Source organism: Amblyomma americanum, chromosome 10 (assembly GCF_052857255.1).
Source record: "Amblyomma americanum isolate KBUSLIRL-KWMA chromosome 10, ASM5285725v1, whole genome shotgun sequence".
NCBI lineage: Eukaryota > Metazoa > Arthropoda > Arachnida > Ixodida > Ixodidae > Amblyomma > Amblyomma americanum.
The window spans coordinates 139,325,873-139,338,496 of NC_135506.1; the positions used below are offsets into that span (position 1 = coordinate 139,325,873).

General features: G+C 45.9%; 1 non-coding gene across 1 annotated transcript; it reads left to right on the forward strand.

Annotated features, from left to right (window-relative positions):
- Nucleotides 1–1,887: 1,887 nt before the first annotated feature.
- Nucleotides 1,888–1,962, forward strand: TRNAS-UGA (transfer RNA serine (anticodon UGA)). The gene has a single exon. It is a non-coding gene; the product is annotated as a tRNA-Ser (tRNA).
- Nucleotides 1,963–12,624: the final 10,662 nt, after the last annotated feature.

Consider the following 12,624-nt stretch of genomic DNA (forward strand, 5'->3'; position numbering starts at 1 on the left):
ATGAACTCAGTGTATCCTCATGATTGTCGAACCAGTCAAGGGCAGTGGCGGCAAGGAAAAACACAACGTTAGCCAGTTTAGTAGCAGCGTTCCATCGATTGTATTTGCTCACCCGCTCGTAGTGTTTCAGCCACTCGTCAACGTCCTCTTCAGGTTTTCCAAAAAATGTGCGGGGCTCTCGATAATATGGCCAGTTGTTCGCTGTGGATAGCCCGGGTTGCTCAGCATTGTCGTCTCCAGGCATGTCCGATGGCAGTGGTGGGAAGCCTGCGAGTCTACGGCTCCTTCGGTAGATGGAATGCTCCGTGGTCGATACCCGGCACCTCTCACCAACCTGTTACGTGCTTTGCACGCACGGGGGTTTATTCAAAGAGGGGACCGGTCGAAGCAGGATGGAAGCAGGAAGCCTAGCAGCGTCCTTCAGCTCTCTCTTTTTCTTCCTCTTTCTCCGCGGGTCAGTCCTTCATCTTCTGCTTCTTCCGTCGAGGTTCTGTGGAAGCACGTTACAATATATATATATTAGCAGACAAGTTAAAGGAAATAAGGGGCCCGTTTGACAAATTTATGAAGGGAGCCAACAGTCACCGAAACCAAGGTACATAGGGGAACGTTAATTTTTTTTAATGTGTTATGCTTACCAGTGGGATAATATTACTTAGATTAATAAATCGCTTAAAGAAAATTACTTATAAAGCAGCAGAAAAAACAACCATGCCGCCGGTGGGATCCGAACCCACGACCTCCGAATATCGCGTCCGGTGCTCTTACCAACTGAGCTACGGCGACGGCTGTCCAATCTGCTGCTCTCGTGGGTATTTATGTTTACTGGGTGTAAGCGAGCCTTGAGAGTGTTCACCAGCCTCACCCTCGACCATAGCGGCGGACGTAGCACGTCCTGTAATACCGCGAGCGTAACGTAGAACGTCATCTAACGGCGAGGGCGGAAACTGTGCGAGAGCCCTCTTATGCTACCTATGGCATCAAGACTGCCAGAACCGAGACCCTCGTTAAGCTATTAGCAGACAAGTTAAAGGAAATGAGGGGCCCGTTTGACAAATTTATGAAGGGAGCCAACAGTCACCGAAACCAAGGTACATAGGGGAGCGTTAATTTTTTTTTTTTAATGTGTTATGCTTACCAGTGGGATAATAATACTTAGATTAATAAATCGCTTAAAGAAAATTACTTATAAAGCAGCAGAAAAAACAACCATGCCGCCGGTGGGATCCGAACCCACGACCTCCGAATATCGCGTCCGGTGCTCTTACCAACTGAGCTACGGCGACGGCTGTCCAATCTGCTGCTCTCGTGGGTATTTATGTTTACTGGCTGTAAGCGAGCCTTGAGAGTGTTCACCAGCCTCACCCGAGAGCAGCAGAGTGGACAGCCGTCGCCGTAGCTCAGTTGGTAAGAGCACCGGACGCGATATTTGGAGGTCGTGGGTTCGGATCCCACCGGCGTCATGGTTGTTTTTTCTGCTGCTTTATAAGTAATTTTCTTTAAGCGATTTATTAATCTAAGTATTATTATCCCACTGGTAAGCATAACACATTAAAAAAAAAATTAACGTTCCCCTATGTACCTTGGTTTCGGTGACTGTTGGCTCCCTTCATAAATTTGTCAAACGGGCCCCTCATTTCATTTAACTTGTCTGCTAATAGCTTAACGAGGGTCTCGGTTCTGGCAGTCTTGATGCCATAGGTAGCATAAGAGGGCTCTCGCACAGTTTCCGCCCTCGCCGTTAGATGACGTTCTACGTTACGCTCGCGGTATTACAGGACGTGCTACGTCCGCCGCTATGGTCGAGGGTGAGGCTGGTGAACACTCTCAAGGCTCGCTTACACCCAGTAAACATAAATACCCACGAGAGCAGCAGATTGGACAGCCGTCGCCGTAGCTCAGTTGGTAAGAGCACCGGACGTGATATTCGGAGGTCGTGGGTTCGGATCCCACCGGGCGGCATGGTTGTTTTTTCTGCTGCTTTATAAGTAATTTTCTTTAAGCGATTTATTAACCTAAGTATTATTATCCCACTGGTAAGCATAACACATTAAAAAAAAAAATTAACGTTCCCCTATGTACCTTGGTTTCGGTGACTGTTGGCTCCCTTCATAAATTTGTCAAACGGGCCCCTCATTTCATTTAACTTGTCTGCTAATAGCTTAACGAGGGTCTCGGTTCTGGCAGTCTTGATGCCATAGGTAGCATAAGAGGGCTCTCGCACAGTTTCCGCCCTCGCCGTTAGATGACGTTCTACGTTACGCTCGCGGTATTACAGGACGTGCTACGTCCGCCGCTATGGTCGAGGGTGAGGCTGGTGAACACTCTCAAGGCTCGCTTACACCCAGTAAACATAAATACCCACGAGAGCAGCAGATTGGACAGCCGTCGCCGTAGCTCAGTTGGTAAGAGCACCGGACGCGATATTCGGAGGTCGTGGGTTCGGATCCCACAGGCGGCATGGTTGTTTTTTCTGCTGCTTTATAAGTAATTTTCATTAAGCGATTTAGTAATCTAAGTATTATTATCCCACTGGTAAGCATAACACATTAAAAAAAAATTAACGTTCCCCTATGTACCTTGGTTTCGGTGACTGTTGGCTCCCTTCTTAAATATATATATATATATATATATATATATATATATATATATATATATATATATATATATATATATATATATATATATATATATGTATATATAATAAATGTGCAGATGAGGACTGATCGACTGCATTAAAAAAAGTTTCTCTATACTATTTCAATGCTAGTATTCATAGTCATGAACAAAGAACAGTTAACATTTTCTGTTGGGACATGATAGATTTAGGTTACTTAAATTAAGCATTTTAAAGGCTGTCGATGAAGGCATTGAGCCCAGCTCCACTGTGCTCTACATTAATAACGCCCTAAAATTGAAAAGAAGTTGAAGACTCGGGGGGGGGGGCTGCCCTCTCTGGAGAAAGGCTGAGGGGAGAACTGCCGCTCCTCCCCCCCCCCCCCCCGTTCGTTCGGGAGTCCCTGGCTGAAGGTGAAAACTAGGCACAGGGAAATCGAAGCACGAGGTAGTGAAGGTTTCGCTTCAAAAGTGAAATGCAGTCTGATGTCGAAACGCAAAAGGCACCCCTGTGCTGTTGTTAGATGTCAGTGCACATTAAAGATCCCCAAATGGTCGAAAATTATTCCTGAGACCTCCATTACAGCACCTCTTCCTTTCTTCTTTCACTCCCTCCTTTATCCCTACCTGTAGGCACAGTTCAGGTATGCATGGAGATATGTGAGACAGTTACTGAGTCATTTTCTTTCCTCAAAATCAGTTTTCTCTCTCCTTATGCATTTCCAGAGTTGTCATGAAGGCTAAAGTCGTGTATTAATAACGCTGTGCGAGGGCATGGAAGCTTACAACCTATGTGACGAGCTGTTTCGCGTCTGGGTAATGCTTTACTGTGGTTAGCACGGTAGCATAAAACTCTCAACTGGTGCATTAAGGAATTTCCTGTTGATCATTCAGTTACATCATCACCATCATACAACTGACTACACCCACCGCAGGGCAAAGGCCTCTCCCATGTCTCTCTCATTGACCCTGTCCTTTGACACCTGCGCCCACCGTATGCCTGCAAACTTCCTAATCTGATCTGCCAACCTAACCTTCTGCCGCCCCCTGCTACGCTTGCCTTCTCTTGGAATCCACTTCATTACCCTTAAGGAGCAGCAGTATCTTGCCTTCGCATTAGATGCCCTACCCAAGCCCATTTCTTCCTCTTGATTTCGACTGGGATGTCATTAACCCGTGTTTGTTCCTTCACCCACTCTGCCTGCTTCTGGTCATTTGACGTTACGCCTACCATTTTGCTTTCCGTCGCTCCCTGTGTTGTCCTTACCTTAAGCTGAACCCTTTTCGTTAGCCTCCACTTTTCTCTTGAGGGACAGTGGTACACTGACATTCATGATCTGAGAAAACCTGCCATATGCAGTCCATTCCATTCTTATCCTTCTATTATTTCCGTTGATGATTCGGATGAGCTGTCACTAGTCGTCCTAAGTGAACCTATTCCTCTGCCATTTCCAGCACCTCGCTACCAATTGGGAACTGTGAGGTGCTGGAACTGGTACTGCCAATTTTATTGCTGTGCGTTTTCACCGCCACAGTTAGTATCTAGCTTTCACGCACCCGCAGTTTGGAGTCAGCATGTTTAAGGTTGTTTCACAAGGAGAGTATTACTAAACATATGCAAATATCGTGCTTCTGTCACAGAAAGACTCCTGCTTGCGCGAATAAACATGCATGTTTTCGTTGCCTCATAGCTCTTAAATTCCGAAAGATACTTTGGCGTTCATATCGAATGTGCTTAGTGTTTGTTAATATTCATCGAGTGATTTTTCCAGTGTTTGTAACAGCGCTTTCTATGAATGCCTAGCCGGCGGCTCAGCGGCCCCCAGCCAGCTCACTGAAAAGCTGCAAAGAGTTGGCACTGTCGCATCCCACATGGGGGTTCGCTTGGCGAACCCCTTCGACAGTGATCGCCACCAAGCGGACCCAGGCGGCGAGTCCCAACCCACACCATCGGTGGCCGCCCTGCTTTCGCGCACTCAAGAGGCTTCTATTCCAGGAGCTAGTGGTATGACTTTTATTATATATATATATATATTATTAATACTATATTTATATTTATGTATTGTACTGCAAGCTCCAAAAATTATATATGAACTTATTTTTCCTGGAATACATATTCTGTGTATGTACTGCTTTTCTGTTTTTATGCCTAGAGGATTAGATGAAAGGCTCCAGCAAAATGAATTGCAGCATCCCTGCCTGGCGCTTGTGCCTGACCATTTTTTCTGTTGTAGGCTGCTTCTGTGCTTATTATTTTCTTTTTTCTGAGCATATGAGCTCTTCTGTTATTATTAAAGTGCGCATAACAGCTGTAGCCATGTCCAATTTTCTGTGGCATCTGTGTTGTCTTGACCTGTCATTAAAATATTGGCCTTTGTGACCAATTTTATCAAAGTTACAGCTAAGAGGTGCGAATGCACTGGCCGAACATATTTTCCAAAGTTGTCATCCAAGGAGCATGATTGGCAGTGTATGTGACAAATGTATTCCAGAAATGTTTCCCTTCGAAGCAGGCTAAGGGCATGTTTTATGCCTCCTGTTTTGTCACATAAACGAACTCTAACTGAAACAATGATTGAGTTACTGCATGACCCAAAATGGTAAAATGTCACCTAAAGGACCTTGAAAGCAACGAATACAAGCGTACAAAATAGCGCAAAATGCATTTAAAGTACCCGCTTCATTGTAAACCATTCAAAGGTTAAGGTAGCCTACAGTACTAGCAAAGATTGAAGAGTTTCTTGATCTAAAGTGACATTGCATTGGATTTGTCCTCATTTCAAGGTCTAATAGCAAGCACTTCCTCCGCATTAAGTGATGCAGAGGACCCGCTGTGGTCCTGGCACTATGAAGAGGGTAGCCCGCAGCAAGATGAGCAAATGAAAGAGGAGCCAGTGGCCACGGCAGCCTCTTTAACGTCAGCCACAACGGCATCCGCAGCACCCTCAGTACTTCCTGCTGCCACTACAGCAAGGGCAGCAGGTACCAGCCACATGAGCTCACAGAGGCAGTTGCCTGCTGTGCCACCTGCGCAAAGCGCCTTTTTTGTTCCAGCAACACCGGCAGCCGCAGCACCCTCAGTGCTTCCTGGGGTCTAGCCTTCACCTACGAATTACCTGACGATAATAGATTGCAGTTTTTAGATATCAACCTGTTTTTGAAGCCAGATCACACTTGCTGGATGTACTGGCCACGAGCCCGAAAAGACCTGTTGCCATACGAATCCGCACATTCCAAGACGGTAAAACGGGCCATTGCTACATTCTGCCTGAAGGGAGCCTTAGAGAGGTCTTGTGTTCATCTGGTGCATGACAGCCTCAACAATCAGGTTGGTAGGCTGCTGAGGGCTGGGTTCCCTTTTCCAGTTGTCGTCGCCGTGGCGGAAAAGCTACTACGGAGATTGAAAGCGAGAGCACCCCAGGAAGATCCCGTCCGAGAAAAAATCAGGCCGACGGTTGTTCCCTACATACACAGGGTATCACACAACTTGAAGAACGTAGCTAATCGCTACGGCGTGCCGGTGGTATTTTCTGCCCCGCGCAAATTGGCCTCACTCTGCCCTCGGATTGCTGCCCGAGAAAGGAGCATGCGAGGTTGCAAGAAGCGTCACGCCACTGAGTTCGTCAAGTGCACGGAGGGGGTTCTTTACGAGATCCCACTGACATGTGGAAAAGCTTACATCGGTCAAACGGGCCGATGTGTAAATGACCGGCTGAGGGAACACCAGCTTTCGATTAAGACCGGAAAAGGATCTAATCTGCCCTTACACTGTAGCGCATGCCCTTCGGCTACGCGTGATAGCCCATGCCTGCCTTTGCTGCCGAAAACGAGGATTTTGAGGCGTAGGCGTGACCAGATGGCGCGTGAAATTGCTTAGGCTTTTTTCATTAAGAACAAAAGAGATGACTGCGTGAGTGATACCTCGATAAGACTTTATCAGACAGAATGCAGATTTCTGGCTTGCGCTCAGTGACTGACATGGTGGTGTGGAAGTTATTAGTATGTGTTGTTCTTAATAAACCCAGTCGCAAGTCTGCGCCCGTCCTTGTGCCCTTCTCGTCCATGTTTGCATTATTTTGCGCAGTGCCTTTACTCAACGATGTACGACCGACTCGCCCAACAACATGCACCTCTTGAATTCTCTCCTCTCATCACACTTTGCACGCTGGAAGGTCGGCGCTTCTCCGCCGGCCCCACCTCAGGGGTGCGAAGCTTCCTGACCCACCAGAGCTACGCGGCTTACTGGCCGCGGCCATATTAGCTGCCCGACGTCTGAAAGAATGTAACCAGTAGCCATCTCTCAACTTGTATACGCATTTGTGAGCGACGGAGAAGGGTGCAAGCATGAAAAAGTCGCCGGGAAGTGCTGGCCAACTTTGGCGCGTGATTGTGGGTTCTCTGCAAGTGTAGAGGTGTATTCCTTAGCTCGGATGTTCATGAAAACCCAATGCAGTGATTGAGAGAGTTGATGTGCTCTCCTCGGAAGGTGGTTCACAACGCCTTTAAGTCTTGCTTGAATTTCAACCTCATCCAGCTTCTCTTAGTTGCTTTTTACTACAGAATGTCTGTGGTGTTTAGGATAGTCAAGCTGCCGCATTGCCTCAGTGGTTATGGCGCTCGGCTGCTGACGCAAAAGCCGTAGGTTCGATCCCAGCCGGTGCGGTTGAATTTTGGTGGAGGCGAAATTCTAGAGGTTTGTGTACCGTGTGATGTGAATGCACGTTAACGAACCCCAAGGAGTTTATATCTACGGAGCCATTCACTACTGCGTCCCTCATAACCCGACTCCGTTTGGGATATTAAACCCCCTTAAAGATAGCCAGTTGCTATATCCAGTTTGTAGTATGGTTTTATGCAGGGTAAAAGAACGCAGATTCTGTTTTTAGCTGCCACATGGTTGTGCAGTACGGTTTTAGTAATGTGTTCTGTTTGAACCAAATGTTTTGTCGCTCTTATTAATCAGTAGAGGTAAAGAGCGCGGCACTTCTGCTCTTGAGTTATTTCATGAGGACGTAACTGCCACTTTGAGGCCGACTTGGCACTTTCTACGGGGTTGGTTGACTGCACTTTTTAAACCTTCTTGTGGTCCAGCCACTTCTCTCCCGGAACACGGCGGTAGACTAAAAGCGGGTTTAAAAAGCGCCTCCGCTACATTTCCTGTTTGATGTTTTGAAGTATACGTAGTGCTATTTTTTGCTAATTCCCAGGTTTCCTGCATATGTAAATGAATGCTGTTTTGAAATCTAATTTTATTCCTTTGTTTGGTACAGTAGTTTTCCAGCAATGTGTTTTTCCTCATTATTTCTTTTGCATAGCGCGTAGGTTTCTTTACAGCTTTGTACCATGTATGATCATCTACTGAATCTAATGTACAGTCATGCCATGTTAATTTTACCCCTATTGAAAGGGGCCGTTTTTCTGGGACCAAACTTTTGGATTGTATTTATGCCTCATTCAAATGCAATGTCTATGTCGAGACAATGGACAGGGTGAAAATGCATATAGCCTATTGGGACATATGTATTTTTGTCTTGTTATTATGGACAGCGATGACAAACAAATCTGAAGTGCCTCTACCAGATGTTCTACCCCTTGTATATTGGTATTGATGGTTTTAAAGCTCCTCGCGTACACTAACGCTCCCGTGTTTCCCAATTTCCACATGCCACTATAGCAGGTTGCAGCCATAAAGCTTTATTTAAAGAATATTTGCTTCTTTTTCTTCACAATTCATTATTACGGCCAACTCACTTTATGGACACTTTTTGTGGGGAACACTGTCAAGTTTTTTGCTTGTGTGTGATGTTCCTGCCCAAGTGTTGGCCACTGTGGGTATTGCATAAATAAGCAAATAAAATGCAGCAGCAAGTGCACACAGTTTTTTGTTCATTTTGTAACAGTGCAATTTACAAAACTTCCTTGAGTTGTTGAAAACACCGTGTTCAAGAAACTATGGCATATGCTGAACAAATTTTAAGAGAACCTATTAACTCTCCAACTACACATAAGAGAGATGGGTGGGATGGTTTTCTCAGGAGGAGGAGGAAAGGCAGGGAGGTTAACCAGTGAATAATCGGTTTGCTGCCCTGCACAGGAAGAAAGTATTGAGGGGAGAAAAAGATGAAGGAGAAAAGACGGTTGCAGGAAATTAAGGTCTCTATGTAAAGTCACAGCGTTCAGCAAAATCAGCCTATCGTGCAGGCCAGAAGTCTTCACAAAGCGGAGCAGTGCCATGCGGGCCTTCACCGCCGGGGCAGTGGCCGAGAATCTTCGTTTCCGTCAGTGGGCGCAGGTCTAGATGCTCCAGTGCACGACAGAGAGAATGTCTTTCGGTGCTGTAGGCAGGGCATTCACAAAGAATGTGGGCTATAGTCTCATCACACCCGCAGATGGCACAGCAGGGCTGTCACACATACCTATTAAGAAGGAGTAGTGCTTGGTGAAAGCTACACCAAGCCACAGGCGACTCAACAAAATTGCTTCACGTCGCGGTAGGCCAGATGGAAGCCAAAGGTTTAGATCTGGGTCTAAGGTTTTTAAACGCGAATGCGAGAATTGGCCTGAATTCCACGCGGCAAGCGTGATGTCCCGCAACAGTGCTGCGTCGGCTCTCGTGATGGGGATGGACACACAATCACCCTCGTAGTCGAGGGTTTGACGGCATACCGTCTGGTCAGGAATCATGTTGATGCAGATTGCTGGTCACTGGCCAAAGTCAAAAGATGAAAAGACGTTTCGGGAGCACTACGGCTCCCTTGTTCACTATGAAGCAATCGGCGCACGGATTCGTCCTTTTGCAGCACCCAGTAACGTTTTTAATGATTTAGCATAGATAGGATGTAGAGTTCTGTCGTTCCTGTTTAATGTGTTAGACGATGTCTGTATGATAAGGGACTCATGATTCTGCCGTGCACTGCTTCATAGTGAACAAGGGAGCCGTAGTGCTCCCGAAACGTCTTTTCATCTTTTGACTTTGGCCAGTGACCAGCAATCTGCATCAATCACCCTCGTGGTGAGCAGTTCGCACGGTCTCGTCCGCACGGTCGTTGCCTGTGATGCCGCTTTGTCCTGGCAGCCAATGGTAAACAATATCGTGCCCTTTGTGGATGGCTGTGTGGTGGAGCTCTCGGAGTTCGGTGACAAGTTGTTCATGGAACCCATGACGAAGAGCAGATTGTAGCGCTTGGAGAGCTGCTTTTGAATCAGTGAAAACACACCATTGCTGCGGTGTTTCTTCACTGATATGCCACTTGAGAGGTTCATTGATTACCATTTCCAACATTACTGGACCCATATTGCCAGCCTTCACCAAGGACAACCGCGTCATTTCCCCATTCTTATTTCCAAGTTGACCAGTTCAGTCTTGCACTGGCGTCTGCTAGCCGTCCTGATTAGCTTGGTTTGTAGAGCAACTGCCCCAACGGGCAGTAGTCATAGGCTTGGTACCGGGATGAATTTATGCTTCAGTTGGCCGTTTGAAAGATAGAACAATGTCCTTTTCACACTTAAGTACCTATGGCCGCAACGAATGCAATTTTGCGTGATACAAAGCTCTGCACTGGCATTTTCTCATATCCATAACATAGAAGCTGTACGTCCGGGAGGTCACTTGAAATTAGGGGCTTGAGCTAGTGGCTTGCAAAAACCGCTTGTGTCTAACCTCCTAATTTTCCGGCACCACTAATGGATGTGCACAGTGAGTAGGTTTTTCTAAGTGCTGACACTGGTGTTTTTAAACATCAAAATCTAGGCTCCAACTGCCCGTTCTTCCAAGTGACATTTAAACTTGAAGGTTTCTTGGAAGCAGCTGTGTGCAGAGTGAGTTGCATGATTCGCCGTGTCTTCGTCATAACTTATCCGTCTTGATCTAGAAATGTTCTTTTGCGCAAATAAAACGACACACGAGAAAGGCGACACACACACACACACAAGCGCATGTGTGTCGCCTTTCTCGTGTGTCGTTTTATTTGCGCAAAAGAACATTTCTAGATCAAGATGAACAACCAACTCGCCCAACAGGAAGTTTTAATGAACTTATCCGTGCTTTGTTCAACAATTTACATACTCAATAGTTCAAAAAGCCTTCTGTGGTCAGGTATTGCAATAGAAGTGAAGGAATGCAGTCACTGTCCATAATTTTTTGTAGCTGTGTGGCTGGGTGTAGGTGCATGCTAATAAGCGATTCCTGCCTTGCTTGAAATCTATATGTCCTTAGAGGGTTTCGCTATGCAATTTGAATGAAATTATCATTTATTAGAAGCAGGAAGAATTATGGTACATACGTAATCATATGCCGCCGAGGCTGTAAAAGTGTGAAGGCTTGAACCGGACGCTCGGTGGATCATTTACAAATGTACAACAAGCAAGTAAGTAATTAAGTGGTTTATTAAAATAATAATAAAAAAAGAAAGGAAAAGATTTTTGCTAGCCTACCATCGATACTGAAGCACCTGAGTTGGGTCAGCAGAAATAAAGGATAGCAGGCAGAATGGAGAAATGAAATGAAATGAAAGAGGTGAGGGGACAGGAAAAGAGGATAGGAGGAGAGGTAATGTACACAAAAACTATTTACACAATGATAAATATGTACAGGTTGCGCGCGTGATTAGTTCATGGTGAAGCAATAAAAACGCGCACAGCACAATGTTCACTACAGCTGGAGGGGGCGCCCAACTGTTGGTCGTCCAAGGTAGCACTCGCTGAGCATTCGGCCACTGCGCGTAACTAACTGGCGGACACAACAACAAATAAAGAAATAAGAACTGGTGCAGTGCAACAGTGCATGAAAAAATCAGTTAAATATGATACAGTACAATATGATACCTTATGATACCGAAAATGATACAGTACAGTCTCAGTACAACACTACTAATAGTGTGAAAGCAGAAATACACAGGTGCAAGAGAAACAGTTTTTTCGCAGGTATTAAGGGCGAAAATGCAAGAACCATAGAAGTGTACAATGCGTATGTTGTGCTATTCATGTCGGCGCATGTTAAACGACTCCAGTTGTTCTAAATTATTTCCAAGCCTTCTATTGGAGCCTCTTTTATAACTCATGTCATTTCAGGGAATTAACCACCACAATTTAAAACTTTTATCCAATTTTAAGAAATATTTGGAACATGTGCTATGCAACAAGAAACAATATTCCATGGGTATTAGTGAACTCTTGAAGGGAAGGCTAGGATGTTGATTATTATGTAGAAAAAATGCAAGGAAAAATATAGTTGTCCTTCACACATCGCTTCTGCAAGCTGTATGTCCAGCATGATGATACCCCTCAGTGAAAGTACTGGGCAATGATCCTGTCTCTGGTTCTAAAACCACTTGCCGAATCCACTAGTGGCACTGCGGCTGGCGGCTGGGCTGCTCCAGAGACAGGAACCGGCGCAGTACAATCACGAGTGGCATCGTATAGTAGAGCGGGTGGGAAGGGGTCCATGAGCAGCCGGCCCAAGTTGTGCAGCGCCGCACATTCCGTAATCACGATAGGCACCGTGGCCGTCTTGATTTGTTGTGTCATGCCGAGGCATGGAAACCTTCTCTTCCACACCCCGAAGGTTCGCTCGATGGTGCATCGCGTTCTTATTTGTGACTTGTTGTACCTGTAGAAAATAAAAGTTTTCTTTATTGAGAGCTGCCTTTACCTTTGTTAAAACTACAGCTTGATCTTACTTGTACTGTGGACTTCCTGGTAGAACATCATCTCTCAAAGGAGTCATCAGGTATGGCCTGCATGCATAGCCCATGTCACCAAGGAGGATGCCGGGAATGTGCACCTGTTCGTACTGCACCCTGGCCCGACTGTTATAAAAAATGCGGCTGTCATGAGCCGAACCGGGCCAGCTGGCAACGAGGTCCAGAAACTGAAGTTTTGGACCTGTGATTGCCTGCAAAATAAATAAATTAGCACGAGTAAGATCGGCTTGGCCTGCACTGCGGCCACAATGTTATTCTGGAATATGGAAGTAAATAGTGTTAGGCAGCTGAATAAAAATGCATGCTT